The 10,337-nt window shown below is 36.5% G+C and overlaps 1 non-coding gene across 1 annotated transcript; it reads right to left on the reverse strand.

Annotated features, from left to right (window-relative positions):
* Nucleotides 1-283: 283 nt before the first annotated feature.
* On the reverse strand, nucleotides 284-355 carry TRNAG-UCC (transfer RNA glycine (anticodon UCC)). The gene has a single exon. It is a non-coding gene; the product is annotated as a tRNA-Gly (tRNA).
* Nucleotides 356-10,337: the final 9,982 nt, after the last annotated feature.

Consider the following 10,337-nt stretch of genomic DNA (forward strand, 5'->3'; position numbering starts at 1 on the left):
CTGTAACGAATACATATTAAGACAGTATGTCGATATTACATTAGAAAAAAGGGAAGAAGATAAAATGTTCAAGCTTTATTAACATTTTATTGCTTAAGTTCCAACCAAAAAGTATTACTTATGTCATTATTATTATTATTATTATTATTATTATTATTATTATTATTATTATTATTATTATTATTATTATTATTATTATTATTATTATTATTATTATTATGGTGCTCTATAAAGTCTAACGTATAAGAAGCTTTAAAAGGAATGGTTAAAAAATAATAAAAAATGCGATGGCCGGGAATCGAACCTGGATCAACTGCTTGGAAGGCAACTATGCTAACCATTACACCACCATCGCTATCTACTTTAATGTCTATCTTCTAATGTAGAGAAAACAAAGAGAAGGTTCTTAAATTGGTGTGCTAATTGAAATTAGTGTCGTTTAATAAATTAAAGAGAAGTGTAGAGGTATTTCAGATTGTGGTTGTTTCAACAGTTTTCTGCAGGCAATGTTTATTCAGCATTAAGGCTAAATTAACCATCCGTAAAGAAGAGTTCACCGATATTAGTGTATGAGTTTGGTCGATCTAACTTTTTTGTCTTGTTAATGCAGTTGCAAGACAGTATCCATCAGTGTTAAATCTAGAAGGTAAAAACTGGCGAGGGGAGGGGGTCAGACAGAACCCATACTGTGATAGGTAGGGCTATATCATGAGTTTACTATAAACTTTCAAAAATATAAAAATAATAGCTATTTTTGTCAGTCAAAAAACTGGGGGAAATAGGCCCCTGCCACTGGTATTCATCCAAGGTTACCTGCAGTGATTTGATTATAGGATTTGAGGTATGTATTCTCTTGACCGTATTAAAAAATGTAACATAAACCGATCAGCATACACATCGTTCTTCCTAAATTTAAGGTGGGTATACGCTGAACTATAAACATTTTAGATGGCTATCCGACGTATATTTCCCTATACGCCCCATTATATCTCTTGTTATATGAGACATCTGCCTGATCTAAACCATATATGCGTACTTCCACCCATGGCCGGCGATTAGGGGGGGCAAAGGGGGGCAGTTGCCCCCCACTTTTCTGAAATGGCCTATTAATGTATGTAGTTTCAACCAAGGAAATTTGTATAATAACATTAATATACAAATATTCAGATCATGTCTTGCCCCCTCCCCACTTTTAACGTCCAATCGTCGCCACTGCTTCCACCAGTAATCGAAAGAACTCTTGCATTAGGGTCGAGGACCGTGCGGCTAACTGGTAGAACGTTCACCTCTGATGCATGGGGTCCTTGGTTCGATCTCAACTCACACCAAGTGGGTTATGTGGTAGACGAACATCGTGTATGTAAGTTCTCTCACAGCACATGACATTGTTCTGTGTTTTTCGAATATTTGTATGGCCCCGCGTAGCATAATAGCTAACGCTCTCGCGTTTGGCTCGAGCGGTCCCGGATTCGATTCCCTATGGGGCCACTCAGCCGAAAAAAGTGAAAGCTTTTTCAGGTCAGCAATTCTGAGTGAGGTTTCCTGGGTTTTCTTCATTTACACCAGTGAAAATTCCTATTAGTACCTAACATAATGGTCGCAGATCCCTTCTTCCTTCTCTCTCCTTTCGTCTTCCTCAATTTTCCGAGTAGTGTAATAACCGATTAACCGATTAACACCATCCCTGATACATGACGAGCTAACATGACCATTATATGCCGAAAGCTTAGAAATCTAATTCCTCGAAGATTTGTGTGAGGCATTGATCTGTGGTAACATTCCTTATTTGAGTTAATTGGACAATACGAATACACTTCTAATCCCCTCGCTGATTCAGAGTAGTAATACAAAATATTACTGAACCGATTTTAACTATATATATATATACATTTCTGAAAACGAAAACACAGTATTATGAAGAATTTCTTGTTTTTCAATCTTCAATTACAGATTTTTAGACCATTTTTAAAGATATTTTAGGACATTTTAAGGAGATTTTTAAAGCATAAATTCATTTTTTTATTCTGCATTTTCTGCAAATTTATCATCATACGTATTTTGCCACCATTGACAGGTCACTTGCTGCAACTGAGAAGCTTCCATGCTCCACAGTCTTCCGCTAACTTCTTCGTGTTCACGTATGTTTTTTTTCTGTTTTAATATCGTCCATTAATTGTAGTCTTTTTCGCCTTCTCCCTATCTATCCTGCCACCATACTGTCTAGCATGTTCCTCATGATACAGTTCCTTCTTAGCCAATATCCCAACCAGTTTCTCTTCCCCTTCTTAGTAATATCTAAAATTGTTTTCTCCCTTCTTCCATTTCTAACACCCTCTCACTCGTTTTCCGCTCGATCCAGTTAATTCGCTGTATTCTTCTCCACACCCATATTTCGAATTTATCGTGCAAATTTATAGTGGAATAAAATCCTAACCTTAGTTCTTACATACTTTCTCATTCTCACAGTCCCAGCTAATGAGAAAAGAAATCATCCTGTAAATATTGCTTCTTCAGCATATCCTATATGCAGAGCTTGGGAAACAATATAATTCATACACAAAAGAAATGTCCACATTTCACTTATTTGTTTTAATCTTTGATTAGAAGTTAGATTGAATTAAGATCACAGCTAAATTCAATGTTAAATGTTTGTTGGACTATAAAATAGTGAATTTAAGGCCACTACACACACACATACACACAGAGCTCAAGAATATGCAGTGCTGAATTCATAGTTTACCTGGGAAAATGTGAGCTATTCGGCGGAAGGGAGGTTTGCAAATATTAGTGCTAAATAATAATAATAATAATAATAATAATAATAATAATAATAATAATAATAATAATAATAATAATAATAATAATAATAATAATAATAATAATTTCAATCTTGCATTCAGTTCTAACTTGATTATAATATAAAACTTCTGAATGTAATGTATTGAAATCTAATTTAATGCTGTTAAATTCTTCCTTGCCATCTTTTCTACCGTATACGCCCCTGTAACGTCCATAGATTTTTACTCTAAATTTCTACTAAAATATCAGGGTACAGATGTTACATAGGTCTTTCAGTTCGTAACTAGTTATTACCGGAGCTTGCACCGTATCTGAAGCAAATAAAGTGTTTGCAGAGGAAACGTAAATAGCGCAAATTCAATATTGTTATATACGGTACTTACGTACGTAGATTTGAGCTGTTTCTTACGTAATTGTTGAGAAACATCTCTTTTTGCCTATTTCATAAACAGTAGATAGAAGAAAATCACAAAGTCTAAAAGGATAGTGTGGACATTATATGGGTCAATATTTTTTCTTTCTGCAGTTCCAGAAAAGAATGAAATGGGGATATTACACGAAAGCGTATGTGGTATTTCTACAAAATCAGGTCAACAATATTCAGATTGATATCAGTTGCGTGGAACACCGCTCTCAACTTCCTTGTTGATGCTACGCGAGTAGATAGTACACAGATATGTAGATGGCGGAATGTGCTATCACTTTTTTTTTTTTGTTTGTTTGTTTAACGCCGATGCAACAACATAAGAACTAGTGATGACAACTCGCGGGGAAAATCCCATTTTATGGGATTTTTTGACATTAATTTCTTGAAAATGGATAAAGGGAATTTTAGCCAAAATTGGCAGCATATGGAATTTTTCATATATTTATTTATCGACGCCAACAATAATTCTTTATGAGCAGGAAGTAGGCTAATGACCTTTGAATAAATACTAATTGGCACATTTTGTTATTGGAAAATGAATGTTCATGTGGAAATGATTTATTCAGTAACTTGTGAATTTACGAAAACAAGCACCAAGAAACACAAATTTTACTCTCAACTTTAGAAAAAAAATAATAATAAAGAATTAGGGATGCGCCCGAGACAAGATTTGTGGCTGTCTCGTCTCGAAAATGTACTCTAAAAGTGATGTCTCGACTCAAAAAATGTATATTTTTCTATTGGAAGAGCCGTGTCTCGACTCGAATTTTGTCAGGAAAATCTTGTCTCGACTCGTCTCGTGCGCATCCCTATAAAGAACGGATGAAAGTAATTTTAAAAAAAAACAAACGAGAAACACACAATTTCTAAAACGTCCAACACGAAATAACTGGAGAATGAAGTATGTGTAGTTTCATTGCGTTCAGTACAACATTATGACACAAAACCATAATGAAAATGCTATATTCTGGCAACGTAATATACATTTTTCTAAAATGTTCAATAGTCTTATAATTTTAAAAAATACATATTTATCAATTATTTGATAACTTTCGAAAGTCGAAATTTACGAATAAATCACTCAAATATTCAAGAAAGTAACTATGCTAAGATAGTGACATTAAATGACAGACAGTAGTTTAATTTTTATATTTTATAAATTTTATAATTAGCATATCCCGTGGGAAATTTAAGAGTAAAATTGAAACTTCTACCTTTCCAAATGGGATTTTATACAGTTCCAGAATGACATCACTGATAAGAACTACGTGTGTAGTTATCAGTGACATTGGAAGCATAGGTGTCCAAACTCGCGAGCCCGGCGCTCGTGAGCTCGGCACTCGCACTCAACCGGGCTCGCGCTCAATAATTGAGCGCGAGCCCAAGCGAGCGCGAGCCCAGTTGAAAAAAGTGAGTGCGAGCCCGAGTGAGCGCGAGCCCACTTGAGATTAGTGAGCGTGAGCCCGAGTGAGCGCGAGCCCAGTTGAAAGAAGTGAGCGCGAGCCCGAGTGAGCGCGAGCCCACTTGAGATTAGTGAGCGCGAGCCCGAGTGAGCGCGAGCCCAGTTGAAAAAAGTGAGCGCGAGCCCGAGTGAGCGCGAGCCCACTTGAGATTAGTGAGCGTGAGCCCGAGAGAGCGCGAGCGCGAGTGAGCCCGAGTCCAGTAGAGAGAAGTGAGCGCGAGCCCAGTTACGATTAGTGAGCGCGAGTGCGACCGAGCGCGAGTGCAGTTAAGATTACTGAGCGCGAGCCCAAGTGAGCGCGATCACAGTTGAGAGAAGTGAGTGTGATCGCGAGCCCAAGTGAGCGCGATCACAGTTGAGAGAAGTGAGTGTGATCGCGAGCCCAAGTGAGCGCGATCACAGTTGAGAGAAGTGAGTGTGATCGCGAGCCCGCACTCGCTTCGCGCTTACGTGGACTCATTTGCTTCAGAGACAAGAACATAAGAAACGCATTCCATGTGCAGCATTGAAAAGGAAGATTTTGGTAGGTGAGTGTGAGTGAGAGTTAGCAAAAATACCCATCTCTGCTTCGTAAGCTCTGAATGAGACGTAGCGTTTTCAAAATTCTCCCATCATTCCGAAAGATGCAGAGATCATATGATGCTTGTATTTTATGGTTGAAGGTACAGAGCATAGAGGGAAGTGAGACAATTCTTGGAAATTGCTATCTATTGTTACAGAGCAGCAGGATTTTTGCACATGGGTTTGTTGTCCATATCGAAGGATAGTATGAAACTAGATTTATGTAACTAGATTTTAGTGGAAGTTTTTTATTTTTATTATTATTTATTTATTTCTAAAGAATTTGAAACAATGCTATAAGCAATGAATAAAACTACAACAGCTTACAACTTTTCTTTTCTTCTTCTTGGCCAAAAACTATATGAATACTCCGTATAACACATTTAAATTACGGCAAAATATTTACAATCATGCACTTGCGCCTTCCTTACACCGTGTCCTGGGTTGGAGTCCTGATGAGGAGAGCCTTGAAATTTGATCGTATTGCGGTGCTTATGGTTCTACCTTAAATTGAAGGTCACCGTGTCATATAGCCTTTGTACTCGAAAGAGTGCAATAAGCAATTTTCTCTGCTAGTGTAGTGACTAGCGCGTATTTCCTTTGTTGTACGTGGTTCCAGGTTTGATTCAGAGTAGGAGAGCACAAAGTTTAATTTTTCATCATCATTCACTTTCATTAATCATTCACCTCCTTCAGCCGAAAGACCTTAATGGTTTGACGTTAAATTATGATTTTTTTCGTTTTTTTTTTTTTCTTTCTTTAATCGGTAATCGAATATGGTTTAGTCTTTGAACTGTATACACGGAAGAATAAAAGTTTATTCAAAATATTTGAAATGTATATTTGACGTGCAATTTATTTGTTTTCAAAATTTCTGGTAGGTTCAATAGTTCTATTCATTTCTAACAGTTAGCATAAGGTTCTACGGAGATCTATTGTTCTATTAGACTAAACTTGAGCTTAAATGTCATCTGGACTCTCAACAATCAGTATAGCGACTCTTTAAAAATGTGTATTCGACATGAATGTAGGTCGTTCTCGATTATTTATACGTCACCCTTCTATCTACCGCTAGGGAGACCGGAGATATCTTGCCCTACAATATTATTGTGATTGTATGTCATATGTGTATCAAACTTCGTTGAAATTGCTCCAAGCGTTCTAGAATTAAACTTGAACATACGTAACATATTCTAATGGTGATGCTGAGACCGAGATTACTCTAAGTATCATGTTTCTCCTCTTTAAATTTCGAGACGAGACAGACTTTAGTAAATCGAAACTAGACCGAGATACAACATATCGATCGAGCCTTAACGGGTTACAACTAAAAATCTGCACAAAATGTGCGGAATCATAAAATAAAACCTATTGACACAGTCATCTCTATTCTTTGGTATGTTGATAGTACACTCTTTGTCTACTTCACAATATGTTTGCTTTCTTTTTGGTGCGAAATAACTGGTAGAAAATGGCGTCAAAGGAAGAAGTCCTCCGTGCAGGCATTGTAAATTTCCACGAAAAACATCACGAATTGGGGAAATCATATTGTGTGATACACTTTGCTGCTGAAGGTGTGCCAAAAAGAACAATTTATGCGATACTTAAATCCGAAACAATAGAAAGAAAAGCAGGAAGTGGTCGAAAGGCAGCAATTATGATGAATAAAAATAAACAAAGTCTAAAAATGATGTTTGACAAGAAAGACAACATTAGTCAGATCAACGCAGCAAAAACATTTAAGTGTTCACAACAATACATATCTAAAACATTAAAATCAATGGGAATCAAAGCATGCATAAAGGAAAAAGCTCCATCTTACACAGACACGCAAATAAAAACTGCGAAATCCAATTGTCGTTGGATGGTCAGAAATTACAAAGGAAAATCGTTTGTTTTGGATGATGAAAGTTACTTTAGCCTTTCTAAATCCCAAATGCTCGGAAATGACATTTATTATTCCTCAGACAAGCAACACACTCCTTCTAATATAAAATATAAAGGCAAGCAGAAATTTGAAGGCAAAGTGATGCTTTATTTAGTTGTATCGGACAAAGGTGTGTCGCAGCCTTATTTCAAGCCTAGTGGGTTAGCAATCAATCAAGATGTATACGTGAAGCAATGTCTTCAAAAGATCTTAGTTCCCTTTATACGAAAATATCATTCTGACAATAGTTTTATTTTCTGGACTGACAAAGCCAGCTCTCATTATACGAGAAAGGCTCAGGAGTACCTCATGTCCCAAAACATCCTTTTGTGCCCAAAACCAAAAATCCAACTAACTTGCCCCAGTGCCGCCCAATCGAAGGTTTTTTTGGACAATTGAGTGATAAGGTGTACAAACATAATTGGAAGGCAAAAACTGTTCAGCAGCTTCAAAGAAGAATACGCAAATGTTTAAAAGAAATTGACCCAACTGGCGTCCAAACAGCCTGTGCGTCTATTCCAACACGTTTGCGGACTGTAGCTGATCACGGACCATTTGCAATGTGTCAGTAGCATTTTCTTTTCTGTCTATGTATATACTGTAAATAAACGTTAGAACATAGTTACCATTTGTCGTCTTGTTGCTTTTATCTTACCTCGCATTTTGTGCAGATTTTTAGTTGTAACCCGTTACTTGAGAGTCCTAAACAAAACCGTGAACGAGAGACAGTTAAGAATGGGCACGAGCGAGTTCGAGCGAGTTTTCATTGAAACTCAACTCGGCTCGAAACAGACATATTTGAGCTCGACTCGAAAACTCGGATCGAAAAATTTCCTCCAACTCGGCTCTAAACTCGACTCGAATTTGAGTCGAGTCGAGCCAAATCGAGCCCAATGTTGTGTGTAGTTTCAAATACTTTCTTCAGATATCCTACATTGACAATATAATTATTATCAATGATACTTACTGCTACTACAATTATTATTATTATTATTATTATTATTATTATTATTATTATTATTATTATTATTATTATTATTATTATTATTATTATTATTATTATTATTATTATTATTACAACACCGTGTATATACATGAAAGATAGGCGATTTGTATCTAAATACTAAAAGCGAGTTGACTGTTGACTTCGGTAGTCGTGAAGTCTAGGAGGGAAGGCATTATTCACGTGGTTCTGGGTCTGATTTTTGGAGGAGCAAGTATTTGGGCTCGAACCAAAAATCGTTACAAGTTAGAGAGCGCCGGCCAAACAAGTTCAAAACTGCTCGGCTCGGGTTTAGGGTTCTGAACGGCTCGAGCGGGTCGGCTTACAGCTCATTCACTATCGAGTCGAGCCGACTGCTCACTCAACAGAGCAGCGATTGGTAGAGATTAGAATTTCAGTATAAGGCAAGATCATGGGAAAAGGAAAACTATCAGATTAAACCAGAGTATTTGTTAAAATATCAAAATATAAATTGCATAGTTGGTTGGCTTGGAATCTAGCGTCCCTTTTCAACATCAAAGCTGTACGAGGTGTCGCCGTACGGTTTAAGATGGAATGTAAGCTACCGTTATGAGTTGAAACTTTTTAATGATCTCCCACCAAGATTCAAACCTGGAACCCCATGCTTCAAAGACATGTGCTCTGGCTATTCAAGTATAATGTAATGCAAAGTGTTGGAATTTATTTATTGGGGTTTAATGTTGGTTTTCGGTACCGAGGATATCTCAAACAAATTTCCTGTTGCTCAGGCTCTTGCGACTATATCAGCGGGGCCACATCAGATGCGAACTATAGCTTAACGTGGGATCCGAAGCACATAACCTGCAAGGAAACGAACCCGGGTCTACCACGCCAAAGGTACGTACGCTAACCGCTTTGTCAGGGAGGAGCTGCAAATATTGATCGAAACAAGACCGACACTGATACGTTGTTTTTCGTATACAGATACATATATTAATATGGATGTAGGAATAAATTCAAAATGACAATATAACACCAACTAAATTATTTTCCAAGTTTGATTAAGATAAATAAGCTGTTTTGGTCGTTTACTTTGTTTATACCTAGTTCAACAAAGGGGAAAAAAATTTCGTGACAAAGTTTCCTATACGCTAATGCTGTGGTGATAAATTTACCGATGACAAAATTACTGTGTAAAATTTTCCGGTGACGAAATTACCTATATGCTAATATTTTGGTGAAAAAATTACCACTGACGAAATTACTGTGACAAAATTTTCGGTGACAAAATTACCTGTTCGGCAAATTGCCAAGAATGGAAGTGAAAAATGGCCAGCTTTAAGTAAATTTGGTGCAAGTTGTTCGATATCAAGTTGACATACAGCCCTTAAATGGGCCTTTTATCTAGTTAATTTTGAAACCAGATACACGATCATTATGATAGCACTAAATTTGGACAACATAATTCAAACCATCTTCGAGAGAAATATCTGTAAATAAATGTTTACATGTGGACACATAAGTTACATTCGTTCAGCTTAATAAAGCTTAGTTGACTGATTAAGTTTAACGAGGTTTATGAAAGGGAAACCTCTATATTAATTTGGAATCTAAATTAGATGACTTGCCAGTTCCCACTGGTGATCACACCACTTCTCCTGAACCCTAAGTCTTGTCTCGTCTTGTATAAATTCTCGAAAACTTCTTTCTTGTCTGGATTCTCGAGGATTCACTTCTCGTCTCGTTTTGTAAATTTAAGTACAAAATGTATTCCCTTATCTAATAGTTCTCAGAATCCTTCTGCTTCAGGAGAGAAGTCTAAGAAGGATGTAATTTAACAATATTTAAACCATATTTCTTATTGGAGTATATTGTGTAATGATTTGAATATCTTAGGCGTTCCTATATGCTCTTCATTGTGATCGTATAATTACTTTTATAATTTATAGGTTTTATATACGGATCATTTAGCACTGAAATGATGTTTGAAATCTAAGACTTGGATGAACTAGTGTTGCTCACGAGACTCGAAAAATTTCTCGTCTCGTAGAGAAAATTGTAAGAGTGATAACGGTGACGAGGTTCAAAAAGTGTTATTTTCAACAGTAACTTTCAACATATTGTTTCTTATAATTATTAACAATAAAGAGAGAGATAAAATTTATATAAAGGATTGAGTTAGTAATTTGCACGAAAT

This window comes from Thermobia domestica, chromosome 10 (assembly GCF_964235325.1).
Source record: "Thermobia domestica chromosome 10, izTheDome1.hap1.1, whole genome shotgun sequence".
NCBI lineage: Eukaryota > Metazoa > Arthropoda > Insecta > Zygentoma > Lepismatidae > Thermobia > Thermobia domestica.